Below are 17391 nucleotides of genomic sequence, written 5' to 3'. Positions count from 1 at the left end.
GAAATTGAAGATGACACAAATGGAAAGATATTCTATGCTCACGGATTGGGAGAACAAATATTGTTAAAATGTTCATTCATTTACCCAAAGCAATCTGATTTAATGCAATCCCAATCAAATTACCAACAACATTTTTCATAGAACTAGAACAAACCATTCTAAAATTTGTATGGAAACACAAAAGACCCAAAATAGCCTAAGCAATCTTTTTTTTTTTAGAATAAATTTATTTTTTATTGGTGTTCAATTTACCAACATACAGAATAACACCCAGTGCTCATCCCGTCAAGTGCCCCCCTCAGTGCCCGTCGCCCATTCACCCCCACCCCCCGCCCTCCTCCCCTTCCACCACCCCTAGTTCATTTCCCAGAGTTATGAGTCTTTATGTTCTGTCTCCCTTTCTGATATTTCCCACACATTTCTTCTCCCTTCCCTTATATTCCCTTTCACTATTATTTATATTCCCCAAATGAATGAGAACATATGTTTGTCCTTCTCCGATTGACTTACTTCACTCAGCATAATACCCTCCAGTTCTATCCACGTTAAAGCAAATGGTGGATATTTGTCGTTTCTAATGGCTGAGGAATATTCCATTGTATACATAAACCACATCTTCTTTATCCATTCATCTTTCGTTGGACACCGAGGTTCCTTCCACAGTTTGGCTATTGTTAGCCTAAGCAATCTTGAAAGGGAAGAACACAACTGAAAGTACGACAATCCCAGATTTCAAGATATACTATAAAGCTGCAGTAATCCAAACAGTATGGTACTGACACAAAAATAGATCAATAGAACAAAATATACAGCCCAGAAATAAATCCATAATAATATGGTCAATTAATCTTTGGAAAAAGAGACAAGAATATACAAAATATACAACAGGAAAAAAGGCAGTCTCTTCAACAAATGGTATTGGGAAAAATGGACAACAACATTCAGGAGAATGAAAGTTGACCACTTCCTTACACCATACATAAAAGTAAACTCAAAATGGATTAAGGATTTGAATGTAAGAGCTGAAACCATAAAAATCCTAGATATGTCTCCTGAGGCAAAGGAAACTAAAACAAACTATTGGGACTACATCAAAATAAAAAGCACAGCAAAGGAAATGATCAACAAAGCTGAAAGGCAACTTACTAAATGGGAGAAGATATTTACAAATGACATCTCTGATATATATATATATATATATATATATATATATATATATATATATATATAAAGAACTTATACAACACCACCCCCCAAAAAAATAATAATCTAATTTAAAAATGGGCAGAAGACACGAACAGACATTTCCCCAAAGAAGACATACAGATGGCCAAAGGACACATGAAAAGATGTTTGACATCACTTATCAGGGAAATGCAAATCAAATCACAATGAGATATCAGCTCACATCTATCAGAATGGTTAAAATAAAAAACACAAGCAATAGCAGATGTTAGGGAAGATATGGAGAAAAAGGAATCTTGCACTGTTGGTGGGAATGCACACTGCAGCAGCCACTATGGAAAACAGGATGAAGGTTCCTCAAGAAATTAAAAATAGAATATCCTATGATCTAGTTATTCCACTACTGGGTATTTATCCAAAGAATCCAAAAACACTAATGATATATGCGCCCCCATGTTTATTGCAGCATTATTTACAATAGCCAAAATATGGAAGCAGCCCAAGTGTCTATCAAGAGATGAATGGATAAACAGATGGTATGTATACACATGGAATAATACTCAGCGATAAAAAATGAAAATGAAATCTTGCCATTTGTAACAACATGGATGGATCTAGAGAATATAATGCTAAGTGAAATGAATCAGAGAAAGACAAACATCATATGATTTGATTTCACTCATATGTGGAATTTAAGAAACAATAACAAGGGGGAAAAAAAAACAAAAAAACAGACTCTTAAATATAGACAATTGATGGTTACCAGAGAGAGGTGGGTGGGGTGATGGATGAAATAAGTGAAGGGGATTAAAGTACACTTAATCATGATGAGCACAGAGTAATGTATGGGATACTGAATCACTATATGGTACAACCGAAACTAACATTGTATGTTATACTGGAATTTAAAAAAATTTTAATAAAAATCCAATAATGTAGGAATCCATATTAACAAATTAAAAGAGAAAAAAAACAATCCTATCAGTAGATGCAGAAAGAGTGTACGCATTCAATATGCATTCATGACAAAGAGAATTTATCCACACTGATACCATTATATATTCTCAATGGTATAAAAATTGTTCCTTCTAAAATCAGAGAAGTATACTTAAGTGCATTACTTGTACTCAAGATTCACTGGGCATCTTATGAGTGCCATAAACCAACATAAATATATAAAAGGTAGAAGAAGTAAAACTGGCTTTATTCCAAAACTTTTCAACATGGAAATTTCAAAGGTATCCACAAAGATATTAATGAATAATCTATCAAAGTTGAAAGATAAAAGGCTAATATACAAGTCAATTGTATTTCTATATACCAGTAACAAATGGAAATTAAAAATTTTAAACTATCACTTATAATATTAAAACTTTGTAACATTTAGAGTTGAAAATAATAAAACGTGAAAAATATCTGCACACAGAATAAGATGGTGCTAAATGAAGTCAGAGAAGACCTAAATAAATGGAAAGGTATATCACGGTAATGGATTGGAATACTCTATAAAGATGTTAATTCTCCACAAATTGATATATAGATTCAACAGAATATTACCTAAAATCCCGGCAGGCATTTTTTGTGGAAATTGTTAAGCTGAGTCTAAAATTATATGGAATTATAAGAACCTAGGATAGCCAAAACATTTTCCATGAGACGAATAAAGTTGGAATATCCATACTTTCTAATTTTAAGACTTAGTGCAAATTTACAGCAACACTGTACTGAAAACCCACACATGTCATCAATTTTCAAAGTTCACTATGCAATTCAATGGAGAAATAGTGTTTTCAACAAGGATACTGAAATAAATTGAAATAAATCTATATATATATTTTTAAAAAGCTTTAGTCCTTACCTCACATTAATAAATTGATAATATAGTCATAAGAACTAAAAGTAGAAAACTTCCAGAAAAAAAAAAAAAAAAAGAGAGAAAATATTTGCAACCTAGGATAGAGAAAGATTTGATAGGACACAAAAAGAACAAACCACACATATACACAAACGGTCAAATTCAAGGTTATTAAAATTGAAAACCTTTTTTCTCTAAAAGGCATAATTATAGAAGTGGGGAGCCAAGTCATAGACTAAAAGAAACATTCACAATACTTACAGATAATAAAGAACTTGTATCTAGAGTATGTGAATAACTCCTATAACTTTTGAAAATCCAATAAGCAAAATATTTGAATAGACATTTCATCAAATATTATATGTTAATGGCAAATAGGCACATTATTAGGAGTTGAATTGTGTGATGACTCACCTCCATTCTGTGTTGAAATCCTAACTCCCAATACCTCAGATTGTCCCTGAATTTAGAGATAGGATCTTTAAAGAGATAATTAAGATAAGGTTATTAGGGTCATTTGGGTCCTAATCAAATTTGAGTAGTCTGTGGAGGCCGAGAAAATTAAGGCCATTCCACCTTAAGTTCAGCTAAGCACAAGTACAGCCATTTCAGGCCGCTGTGAATAAGAGCTGAACTTTACCTTATGTCAGTTACAGGAAAAAAAAAAAAACAGCTTAACGCCCTTGAAAGCCCCATCTTAGAATGAAAACAGAGCTCACCACCAGTGGCAGAAAGTCCCACATCAGAATGAAAACAGAGCTTAATGCCCTTGAAAGCCCCATATCAGAATGTAAACAGAATTTGAGAAATTCCTCCACCCCTTCTGGAGGTCCCCTAGACCAGCCCATAAAACTCAGCTGGAACCCACCTCAGGGTCCAAGTCCCTGCTCCGCTGTATCAGGTATACTTGGACCCAAGCTCGAGCTTATTAATAAACCTTCGTGTGTTTGCATCAGTGTTGGCTCCTTGGTGGTTTCTTGGATTTGCAATCTTGGGCACAACATAGTCTTCTTGTAAAAAGAGATTAGGTCACAGAGAGAAGACCATGTGAAGACAGAAAAGAGACATCTATCTGTAAGCCAAGGAGAGAGGCCTCAGAAGAAACCAACCATGTAGATATCTTGGTCTTGCATTTCTAGCCTCCAGAATTTTAAGAAAATAAATTTATGTTGTTTAAGCCACCCAGGTGGTGGTACCTTATGGCAGCCTTAGCAAACAAAATACACACATGAATATGTTATCATTGGTTATATGAAAAAATACAAATTAAAACATCCTAGAATGGCCAAATTAAAATACACTGTTAATATCAAATGCTAGCACAGATATGGGGCAACAGGAATTTTCATACGTTGCTGAGAATGAAAAATGTTAGTCACTTTGGAGAACAGTTTGTTTTAAAGTTTTGAGCTTTTTTTTTTTTTTTTTTAACGTTAATTATATGCTCACCATAAACCCCAGCAACTCTATTCTCAGATATTTATGTAAGGGAAATAAAAACACATGTTCAATGGAAAAGTCATTTTCAACTATTCATAGGAGATTAATTGATAATAACCCTGAAGTGAAAATAACCAAATGTTCAACTGGTGATTAAACAAATTATGCTTTATCTATACAATGGATTACTAATTAGCAATTTAAGAGGAAAACATTACTGACACATCCAACACCATGGATGAATCCTAAACCATTATGTGAAGTTAAAGAACACAGATCAAAGACTATATAGTATACGTTTCCATTTATAGGAAATTCCAGAAAAAGCAACATTATAATGATGGAAAGTAGATCAGTGGTTGCCAGACCACCACCTCACCATGTCTGCTATATGTATATATTTTTATCTCAAGGCTTTTGTTAATTCTTGGCTTCTAGATCTTGGTATTTTCATGTGGTCATCTCAGTATGCTTCCCATATCTCAAGATCAATTTCTCCAGGCAACAATCAGTGCCAGCTAATTATCATGTGTGGTGATGCTAAAGTGTAACCTAAAATTTATGGACACTTCTCTCTTAGGAGGTAGAGATTAATTCCTTCCTCTCCCCTAGAATGTGGCAGATGATGATATAGGCTTTTGAGACTGGGTTTTAAAAGGCATTATGGCTTTCTTCTTGTTGCCTTTGGCTTGGATCTCTTGCCTTGAGGGAAGGAAGCCAGTCACCATATCATGGTAACTCTTAAGCAGCCCTGTGAAGAGGAACTAAAGCTTCCTGTCAGTTGCCAGTGAGAAGAATCTTCTGTCATCAACCATGTGAGTGAGCCATCCTTGCATGGATGCCCCGCGCTCAGTCAAGCCTCAGATTACACGGCTCCATATACTATCCTGACTGCAACACCAAGCCAGTTAAGCTACTACCTCTGAATTCCCAATCTCCAAAAAATATAAGGTAATATAAACATATGTTGCTTTCACATGATAGGTTTGGGGTACTTTGTCATACAGCAATCCTGCCCCTATACAAATCCTAAACTTCCTCATGGAGTGACTATTCTAGGATAGCCAAGCATAAAAATAACCCGAGTATTCTCTCACCAAGTACTCTGAATTTGGACTTTTTACTTCCAAGTGAAGATATAGATAAGAAAGATACTTTAATTGATATGTTTATTTTATCCAGTAAAAAACAACAAACAATAACAACTGAACAGAATAGGATAATAATCTACCTCCTTACATAATGATCTACCTACTACTACCTTTAAAAAAAAATCAGAAATAGGGCAGCCCGGGTGGCTCAGCAGTTTACTGCCTGCCTTCAGCTCAGGGCCTGGTTCTGCAGTCCCCGGATCGAGTCCCACATCCGGCTTCCCGCAGGGAGCCTGCTTCTCCCTCTGACTGAGTCTGCCTCTCTCTGTGTCTCTCATGAATAAATAAATAAAACCTTTTTTTTAAAAAAAAATCAGAAATAATTTTCTTCCATACAAACAGGACTCCAAATGAAGATAAATTCATGTAATAAGGAGTTTCAGAGAAGGCTAGCATTCCTGAGAGTTGGTTTCTAAGATACGTTGCTTTGGGTTTTTAGATTTGCCACTGTTAACAGTGTAAACCTAAGTCAATTAGCCTTTTAAGATCTCTTGTGTACAGTAACTTTTAATCTAATTTTGGCCAAAGATATCTTTGTGAATCTAGACTCTTTCTCCTGATAAATATACTGCTACAGTGAGTTTCACACATTCTCAGTTCTTTCGGAAAGTATTTCTAACCTGGCAACTGTGTCTAGTTAAACCTGAGTAATTCTAGTAGAGTCCCAGTAACTCTCGGTTTTCTGGCATTTTATAAATCTGAAGATTTTTAATTATGTGGTTTACTACAGACTTACTACTTCACTGCATACATTAACTACTGCTTTATAAATGAAGCTGTTTCTTCAGCGATCGTTTTCTGTTCCCAAGGAAGTGGAGACTCTAAACGCTAATTCAAGTGTAGAGAGTTACTCATTCTTATTATAGCTGATTTATATAACCTGCTACAACACACCTATTTGGTATAATTTATGCTTGGTGTTAATAGTAGTAGCTTATACTGGTACTTACTTAGGGATACCAGATTTAAAGGAAATCCTCAGGATTAGCTCACTACCTTGCTTCTATGCATTCAGCTTTCTGTTTAAGTAAACTCTTTTTACTGAAGTCTCTGAAAAGTAAAACTTGGAATAAAAGGACACATTGATCGCAGATCAGGAGCATCATTTTCTCAGACAGACAACCCCATTTTGTCAAGTACAGGGTAGCATATAGACATCACGGCACCATGCACACCAATTCTGATTTTATTGTATTAAACGGATTTGCATTACCCTTCCCAACACTCATAACCAAGTATAATTACAAATAGCCACAAAGATACTTTTATCTACAGGTTAACTTATTTACAGATTAAAAAAATCAGAATAGAATGCAGTTGAAATGAATTTATTAGATGCTTAAGATGGATCAATACTTCTTTTATGAAGAAAAAAAAAGGCAGCACTAAAGCATCACATTTGATTACTGTTTGGGACAAGGCAGCAAGAAATCACCTCAGTAGGCTCTCTTGTCCCTTACAGGTTGGGTCCAGGACAGAATATTCCTCAGAATCCATAATTTGCTCTCAAAAGAAAACAGAAATAATGCTTGCCTACTTACTAAATGTTTATACTAGTTTAAGAGATGCATTTCCATGGAGTTATCCTGGTTGAAGCCTTCCTCATTGGTTGCCAAAGTAGATTTTTCATAATTTCACCTTCAAAACACATAATGATGAGGAGAATGGGGGGATTTTTAAATAGCTCCCCACTACAGAAAGAAGGGCAAAATAAACCCTTTCATACAATCCTTATTGTTTAAAGATTCGGGTTTTTAAAGCTTTTATTCCAAAGAAAGATAGATACCTTTTTCTCTTTTGCATTAGAACACAAAACAAAAGAGAAATTGTTACACAGACAACAGGCAAAGGCTACTCAAATGGGAAGAGTGTTAAGTAACCGAAGGCCATGTCCAACCCTCTCTGTGACCACAATTCCATGTTCTCCTCTTTAGGTGGAAAAAGAAAGAAAAGATAAATCCAGCTAATGTGATTCAAGTTAAAAAAAATAACAGTCTAAAGCAATTTAAAAGATTCCTTAGCAATTTATGATAATGTACAATCATATTCTTTTCTTCTAAAAGACTTTTGCCTACGATTGTCGTCATTTCTTGTTAAGGTGAAATATCACTCATCTTGAAACAGATGTGAAATTATCCTTATTAGATACTTTTCCTTGACGTTGGTATTTTAACACTGTGATTAAACCAGATGGAAGACAACTTTTTCCCCCCTCTCTTGAAAAAAGGGAGGAGGAAAATAAAACACACATGCATAACCAGGTACTTTCAGATTCTAGTTGCCTGCCATAACAACTTGAGTCAGCTTCCATCATTAAAACATCTTTTGATCACCCTTATGGATTTTTTGTGTGTAACAAGTAAAAGATTATTTCACTTATTTTCTATTGAGAAAATTCTTCTTCTTGAAAACAGCTCATTGTCTGTTTTATTAAACAAAAGCAGACGAGTACTATAAACTCCCCCTCAAAACTATAAACCACAAAGGCTCCCCAAAGAAAGCTTTGAAGTATTATATTGCACTTTCAGACTTCTAATGATACTTTTAAGGGGTATTTTGTTTCCATGAAAATTAAATACTTCTGGTAATTTTACAATGTGAGAATTAACCATATATTTTTCTCTCTTTCAATAGGCCGATTCAAAAACTGTTTACGGTAACACCACCAAAACATATTGCAGTAAAAGGCCTTCCTTCTGGCCTCTTTCGTCTATTGTTTAATCTGTAGGTCTGAACACATCTGGAAAACAGTGAAGTCAGTGGGAAGTGTGAGAAGCCGATATCAAAGTAAGTTGCTTCCTAGCAACAGCACTCAGGAAAAATAGGCTTCATTTGTCAAGTGGCCCCAAAGCAGGAAATCAGGGGGCCGTGGGGAATGAAAATGGCATATACGAGGTGCAAAACATAAGTTAACATTTACCTTCCCAAAGTATAATATTTAATATCCTCTATAAACAGGACACTCAAACTGTAACAAAGTTAAAAGAGCCTTATGGCTTGGTATAGGAAGCTTCTCATACTTCTGTGATCAAGGACCAACTTGTGTGTGTGACCAATTCATCACAGATTGTTACTTTTGCAAAATATTGTAAAAAGTATTTAGAAAAGTGAAATTTAAAAAGGCATTACAAAATATAAAACCAAATTTTAAATAAGAGCCAGCCAAAAAAAAAAAAAAATCTATCAGATTAATTCCTTAAATGCTTCTAGACACTTACCTTCAATTTCTATCTGGACCCCCTCACCAACCAGACACAGTGCCTAGACAGCAGAAGAAAATGGGCCGCCAGACCACCAGGCAGCCAATAGCTCCGGTTTAGCACTGAGCTTCTCAAAGTTACTGAGCATGAGATCACTTAGAGTTTGTTAAATGCAGACATCCTGAGCACCACCCTCAGAGAGTCAGATTCAACAAATCTGGGCTAGGAGTGGATACTTTGCATTTCTAACAAGCTCACAGGTATTGCCAATGCAGGAGTAGAATGCTGTAGAAGACTTGGTGTGCTATATAGCACCTTTTTCTAATGCCTTCACTGTGGACATCCCATTATACCTAACCATTAAAATCTTGAGAGCTTGGTAATGGTAAGATTACTCAAGAGAAGAAGCAGGAAACTAGGCATCATTTTCAACAAATTGCTAAATGCCATAGCTGAAATCACAAAATTCCTCAAGATCTACCTTGTTCCCTCATTTTTGACAGTTTGTCCTTATTGTACACTCTCCTTATCAATATGGAAATTATGCGTCAGTCACAAGGAATTATGGGTAGATGGACTCTGGCAGTGCCAGAGGCATGTTCTCCTGCCCTCCCACTTTCATTCCCTCACCTCCCTCACCCCAACTCCTCTTCCTTCCTCTTATTTATTCTTTCAACAAATGTTTCTGGGCTAACTGATAGGGTTTTTATATGAGATTTAAATGAGATAATGTATTTAAAGGACTTAGAATGGAATGTACCACATGTCAAGCACTTGAGGATCATGGCAATGTTAACAAGGATAATGGCAAGGAGAATGAGGTTATATGCCCATTAGGGTGTTTAGCACTTTGTTTTGTAACTATTGAGTATCAAGTCACCTCAGTTAGACTGAAGTTCATTGTCAGAATTGTGCTTTCCATATCAACATTTCCATTTCCTACTGAGGTCTCTAGGACACGGTAAGGTCTTAATAAACATTTGCTGATAGAATGGTTAGAACCTGAAGGGGTCACAACACATAACTACTTAATCCTATTCTTTTTTTTTTTTAAATCCTATTCTTTTTCAACTATGCCATATAGTATCTTAAAAAATTTCCCCCTTTCCAGCCTATCATGGGGTATAAAAACACAAGAAAAAACTTCCTTTCTGATGTTTTAAATTATCCTTGGGAAAGGCAATTAATTTATTTGTTAGTGAACTTGTCACATTATTTCAGACTTCTTAGGAACGGCTAAGCATTCATCATTCGTGTAAATGGGAGGGGGCTGTGGCAGCTGTGTATCACTCAGATTCCCTCTCAAGAGTGAACTTGCCCTTCAGGATTTCCAGATTGTCTCAGCTTTCAACTCAAGGCCAAGACCCTCTCAGACAGCTTTCTTTCTGTGACTGAGTATAACAGGAGAGTAGAACTTAGCTATTTCTACCCAGTTCAGGATTCCTTTAGTGAGCGATGCCTTGTGAAGGCTTTCCCTGCCCAATTCTGCATCTCTCACTGTTCGCTTTTCCATTTGTTCCTTACTCCCAGTATATTTCCAGCTTCATCTGGGTGTCTTTTTATTTTTATTTTTTGAGTGTCTTTTTCTAATGGCATAGGAGAATGAAAATGCAAAACCATGCTTTTGACTTTCTAAATGGGAAATCAAGCATTGAATCAGATTGGGGTCTAGCTGAGAAAAAAAGCTTGAATAAGATATAAGTGAGACCTACAGAGCACTTCCCCTATTTATCTCAGATTAGGCAGAGAGATGGGTAATTGTGTCTCCTACCTGCTGACATATTTCATTCCTTACTCCTCAATGTGTTTCTATCACTACCACCATTTGGACTTCATTATTTCTGTCTTCCTTCTTCTCCATTGTGTATGTTCTTGGTGCCTTCAGACTACATGACCAATATTCACAAGTCATTCTTCATCTTGTTTGTATTCAGAGAGGCAGCATAGCCTCTGTGGGTGAGTGAAAACAATTTTAGGTCCCTTCTCAACTATTTAACAGCTGACAACAGGAAGATGTAGTCAAATTTTCTTTCTTTTTTACACAAAAGATGTAGCTATATCAACATAGGAAAAGATAAATTTATTTGAACACCTAGTAATAAATTATAAAAAACAAAGTTTGTATTAAATCAGTGGTTCTTAGTCTCTTTTGGAGTTTCAAGACCTTTGAATATAACACAAAAAGCCACAAATTCAATCCCTAGATTAAAAAATACTACTATTATTAGAAAGAAGAGCTTAAGGTATTTGTTCAATTATCATCCTTTTGTTTTAGTCAGTGTTTTACTAATAATAATTGTGAGTACATACAAGGATCACATGTTGCTACATGAATGAATGTTTTTCACTCACCATCATTACTTTTACTTAATTTCTCTTCTACAAATAAAAAAAAAATTGAATTCTGCCTCAGGAAGGGAAGCTTCAGCAAAATAAATGTACTAATACATAAAATATACATATATTCAGCATTTGGCTTTTCAAAGCTGGCTTCTTGGCCTAAGCAAGACATTTGCCTACCCAATTTCTTTTTACCTTATAGCAGATAAAAATTTCTAGTACACAGGGCCAGGGGTAAACAAAATTATGCTATTTGAAAGATATGTCAGTGCCTCTGAATTCAGCATATTTTGCTAACAGTGACACTTCTCATTCACAGAAGGGAAAGAGAGAAAAGAAAAAAAAAGATAATGTGCATATTTAAATGCAAGGTATAGAAACAAACAAATTTGGGTTCAGAGGCACTGAATGTCAGAGATTCAGAGGCACTGAAATATCTTTCAAATATAAGAATGTGAATCTCTAAGAAGTGATTCCTACTGTTTGACTTAGCTATTGCTGTAAAGCCAACTTCCTCCCACCCTAGAACCCCCAAAATGGAGTGGCTTAAAACAATAACCATTTATGTAGCTCATGATTCTGAAGGTCAGAAACTTGGGTGGGAGCAACTAGATCCAGGGTTTCAGCTTAACTGTCTAATGTATTTTCAATCAGCTAGGGTGGGAAAGCCAAGGTTTTGCTGCTTGGCTACTTCTCATATGCGGAGCATCAGCCAGGACAACAGGGCTGACACAGCTCTGAAGCACACAGTCTGCCACCTCCAGCAAAGTTAGCACTGTGGGCAAATGGAGGCAGAGTTTCCAAGAGAGAGAAAAAAAGTATGGCATACAAGATCTCTTTGGGACTCCAATTGGAATTGAAAAACTATTATTTCCACTACACTTATTGGCCAAAACAAATCACAAAGCCATATATTAAGAAGATGGTTACAAAAAAAAAAAAAAAGACTACCTTTTGATTGGAGATTTTGAAAAGTCATATTGTAAAGGTTATGGACCAGAGAACAGTGAAAGAAGATGGCTGTTTCTGTAGTCTACACCATTTAATATGATAATCATATTTAAATTACCTCAAGTAACTCTAAATAAAATCTCAAAATCATCCACCACCGTTTTACAGTGTCCCAGATCACCACATCCACCTTTTATATATAAACAGAAACAAATGCCTTTGGGACCCTAGTGAGCACTACCATCCTTGGAAGTACTAACTAGGTCACCATGTCATCCAAGTGCCCTATTACAGTCTGTGTCCTATAAGGTTGAATGTCACCTTGACAGTTTATATGAGTCTCTCATATGCTAGCTATTATGACTTCCTTCCCTGATATCTACTAGGCATTGTCAAGACAGAAACCAAAATTCTGTCCACTGTCTGACATTTGTAGAACCCTGGCTTCATGCTCTTCTACTTGGATCATACCGACATCCATGGGCTCATTCACTGTAATCTACTACATGAATTGATATACCTCTCTGAGCATAGGTTCAAAGATCAGTGCTGCAATTTTGATTTTGAGGGATTCACAGGCCCCTTTGAGAAAGCGGTAAAAGTTAAGACCTTTTAAAAATGTCCATCACACATCATACAGAATTTTGTACATAATTTCAGGAGGTCCATAGACCTCCAAAAACTTATCCATGGACTTTTAGGAGGCGACGGACCCTATTTAGAGACTCTTATTCTAGATTATGGAAATAATTGCTCTTACAACTATGGCATTCAGCAAATCGAATCAGAGGCAGCAGGAGAGCATATGAGAGCAGTCAAAACTACCCTGAAGACACAGTCACTGAGTTCTGACTTCCTGAATGATGAATATTCATCATTAGAGAATGCTAAGGAACAGAGGTAGACTCACTCACTAAGTGTGGATCTCAGTAACAGTTACAGAATCACTACTTGTGATCAGGGCAGTAGAATATTCCTTCAGGTCATACCTTCTCTCAACCAAGGAGATAGAACTTGATGCACTTTGAGCAATGACCATTTTAAGTAAGACACTGATCCTATTATGAGGCTTTCTTGTTGTATTTACAGAAAGAACAAAATGTCAAAGGTTTGCTTCCAAATAATCCAGGGTGATGGTGCGTAAAGATGAAACAAAAATTGGTCATGGGTATAAAATTTCTGGAGTAAATGAGGGATTTTATATTATTCTGTCTACTTTTGTATATGTTTGATTTTTTTTGTGGTAGAAAATTTAAAAGAAAGACCCTTCAATATTATTTCAAAAAGAAAGGCAATCCAGGCAAAACAGAGAAGCAGAAATATATAATTTTCTTTCCAATCACTCTGGAATGAAGGAATTTCTAATTCCTACTTTACTCTTTTCTATACAACCACAATCCCTTTAGTTTCTTTATTCCTTTTTTTAAAAAACTCCTTTCTGATTTTTAAAATTTTTTCACTATAAGAAATGATTTCAGAATGTTTAAGATATTTGTTAATTCTTAAACCATAACATATGTCACCATGAATCATATGTCACCCTCAGTTTTAGGGTTACTTGACAAGTGAGAACAGACTCCCAAGATGCCTTGCTAGGAGACAACTTGTTCTCTGTTCTCAGCTTCTCATACTGCCCACTGTCTTCTCTGTCTTCTAAACCTAGCCAATTGGGCAATAAAGAACACAAATGACAAGTGACCAAGAGTGACGAGCACCTGATTAACTGGAGCCTCCATTTCTACAAATTTAAAATGAGGGAAATTCCATACTGATATACCCAACAGGGTTATTATCAGTTTTTCCAAACAGGATTATTTTAAATCAGAAATAAATAATTAGGGATCCCTGGGTGGCGCAGCGGTTTGGTGCCTGCCTTTGGCCCAGGGCGCGATCCTGGAGACCCGGGATCGAGTCCCACGTCGGGGTCCCGGTGCATGGAGCCTGCTTCTCCCTCTGCCTGTGTCTCTGCCTCTCTCTCTCTCTCTCTCTCTGTGTGACTATCATAAATAAAAAAATAATTAATTAATTAATTAATTAATTAAATGAGACAACGAATATGGTTGATATTTGTAAATTCTAAAGTAATTTATTTCAAATTCTGTTTAACGGAGTGGACCCCAGGATCTCTGACAGCACAGTGATCTATCTCATCCAGGCCTCCTCCAGAGCAGTTCCTCTTCAATATGATCTTGTCTATGAGGTTCTGGAGGGAATTTCCATGGAAAAGAGGATGATGTTGCTACCGAAAATGTTGAAAACTATGACTTTTGATTTGTCTATTAAAGGTTAAATGTTGGGGACTCCTGCCAAATGGTTGTTATATGATAAAGCATCCCTGAAATCATGACAATGAAAAGTATGATTTGACTTGCAATATGTATTTATATCTATATGTCTATCTATACACATATAAGCATGTGTGTAAATGCAATACACACACACATATATATTTGCTAGATTGCTTTTAGAAAGATTTTTGAGGAATGCACCCATTAAACTAAACAGGGTGAGGGGTGCTTGTGTGGTTCATTTGGTTGAGCATCTGACTCTTCATATTAGCTCAGGTCTCATGACCATGAGACTCAGTACACAGTCTGACATGAGTGTGAAGCCTGCTTAAGATTCTTTTTTTTCTCCTCTCCCTTTGTCTCTCTCCCCACTAGTGCTCGTGTTCTCTCTCTCAAAAAAACAAAAACAAAAACAAAAACAAAAACAAAAAACAGGGTGAGCTAGGGGGTCTCAGAAAGGGCAAACTTTGAAAACAATTGTGATATTCTGGAACCAGAATAAGAATCAGATGACTTGAGTTTGAGTCCTGATACTAACATTTAGCACCAGTGTAACTTCAAACTGTCTAAAGTGTTTTTGCTCAGTTTCCTCAACTGTGAGCTATTTGCAAAAATACTTGCCTTGTTATGAGGATTAAAAGAAAAATTTAAGACCGCCTAGGTGGCTCAGCGGTTTAGTGCTGCCTTCAGCCCAGGGTATAATCCTGGAGACCTGGAATCGAGTCCCACGTTGGGCTCCCTGCATGCAGCCTGCTTCTCCCTCTGCCTATGTCTCTGCCTGTCTCTCTGTGTGTCTCTCATGAATAAATAAATAAAATCTTTAAAAATAAATAAATAAAAGAAAAATTTAAATGTTTGGTATTTCCATACGAAACAACAAAAATCACTGCTAGGATAACTTCACTTCCCCTGAGAAACTACTCTACTTCCTTTTTTTTTTAAATAACAAAAATTATGTAGCCATCCATGTCTTCCATTTTGCTTCATTTTCCAAAAAAAGTCACAGCCCATTTGAAGCTCAACTGTAACAATTAGGCTGACCCTTGTAGCCTGTGAATGTGTACTTTTCCTTTCTGTGGTATTGAATTTTTACTTTTATGTAAATTTTTTCCCATCTTAGTTTTTAATTTCATTACCTTTTTAAAATGTGTGTTCTCATCTCACCTGTTTGCAGTACTTTGTGGAGCAAAGTAGTAAAGCTCAAGAGGAGGAAGTAGGAAAGGGAGAAGGAGAAAGGGGGAGGCGGGGAGAATGAATCTAACTTTTTTTTTTCAACAAATGCTCAGTAATCATTTGTATAAAGGAAAATATAATGTGATGAATCTAGATGTCAATAACTTTTGGAAACTACTGCATTGAGGTGTTTAATTAACAGCACTTTCTATCTGTAGAGCACCTTTACTTTCCCAAGATGCTGTGCCCATGGTAAAAGTGTCACAGGTAACACAGTCCCATTATGGAGTCTTTTCTGGCACTGTGAGGATGATACCAGTGTGGACTCATAAGAACACAACCTTTCTCTTCCTGTGCTCTCTCTTTTTTTAATCACAGTTTGGGTTATTAAATATAATACACTGGAGCCTTACTATAACAACCAATCTTTGCCACCAGCCACATAATTTATTTATGTACCAAGAAATATTCCTGTAAAACATCTATATACTATAGATGGATAGATAAATGGTAAGTGATAGCTGAAAGAAAAATAGTCTAGACCTCAGAGGAATCTAATAATTCAAACTTACACAGACAGCCTGAAGATAGTTAACATATATAGTATTGATTATATCAAGATTTAGTACTCTGGGAAAAAAAAAACTCATAAAAAAACATTTTGCTATCACAGGGGTTTGAGAGAAAGACAATTAAAATGCAAGAAATGCCAGTCCTGTTTATATGAAATTTTACAAATATTTCCAGGAATAAAACCAATGTCTCCCAAGTATAGTTGTTTGGTTACAAATCTAGCTTCTGAGAAGCCAAAGAACACTTTTTCTTCATTAAAAAAACAAAAACAAAAAAAACAAAACCCAGCAATATGCTGCAGGCTTATCCCCCATTGTTTTTATGTTACAGCCCCATATGTGTTCCCATTGAATAAGGTGTCACCTATCATTCCATGTGACAACTCTGACCAAAGGGGTCTTTGGCATTTCTATAGAAAACTGGTCCTACACAGAAAGGCTAGATATTACTTTGAGAGCATAGTGTTTATAAATAGACACTACACATTTCTGTCCCTTCCCTCCTGCTTATTTCTGCTCTTACTCTCTTTACAAAGGCAATATCACTTTTCCCTACTTTCAAATATTGCTTTTATGCTATGACTTCCAAATTTACAGCTTTATTCCTGATTGTTTTTCTCTTGAACCTCATACCCAGGATTTCAAGCTATCCAGAGAATACTCCACTTGGGTATCCTGACAGTATACCCAATTTGATTTAATGGTAGAAAACAAACAACTCCTCCTCCCTCTCCCCCTTCCCCAACTGCTTCATTAGATAATTCATGTTTAGAAATGACTTTTCCATCCCCTATTTGTTCCATCAGAGAATCAGTGTGGCTGTGCTACAGACTTGAATGCCAGGAAAAAGTTGATGGGATATGTAGGATAGACTCCAGCTTTGGATCCATAACCTCTACCTCCCACGTGGTTGTTCTTCTTAGTCTTTCCTCTGTGCCCTCAGAGACATCTATTCATGTTTTTATCACAGAACTTAGCTCACCACTATGTGACTATTTATGTCTTTCTCTCTGGAGTTTGGGTGCCCATGGTAGAGAAAAAAATGTCCTACTCTCTTAATGTAACCAATTCCCTAGAGTATGTTTCTGAATGAACTTCTCATAATTCATTTGGAAAATTTAGGTAAACACCTACTATGTGCTTAAGTGCTAGAGATATTATGAAGATGACAGATTTTGTCCCGCTTCTCAAGCAGCTAAGAACAAAGACCAGAAAGGCAAAAATGTTATATTGTAA

The 17391-nt window shown here is 36.1% G+C and overlaps 1 long non-coding RNA gene across 1 annotated transcript in view; it reads right to left on the bottom strand.

Moving 5' to 3' along the window:
* The window catches only part of LOC144287900 (uncharacterized), a 97831-nt gene extending 88672 nt beyond the window's left edge, over positions 1–9159 (bottom strand). The window contains exon 1 of the long non-coding RNA XR_013355723.1: positions 8850–9159. This is a non-coding gene — a long non-coding RNA (uncharacterized LOC144287900). The remainder of the gene's footprint in view (positions 1–8849) is intronic.
* Between the last annotated feature and the right edge of the window lie 8232 nt (positions 9160–17391).

The sequence above is a fragment of the Canis aureus genome, chromosome 17, assembly GCF_053574225.1.
Source record: "Canis aureus isolate CA01 chromosome 17, VMU_Caureus_v.1.0, whole genome shotgun sequence".
NCBI classification, from domain to species: domain Eukaryota; kingdom Metazoa; phylum Chordata; class Mammalia; order Carnivora; family Canidae; genus Canis; species Canis aureus.
Note: the sequence above shows the minus strand (reverse complement) of the source record. Positions and strands in the feature narration are given on the sequence as shown.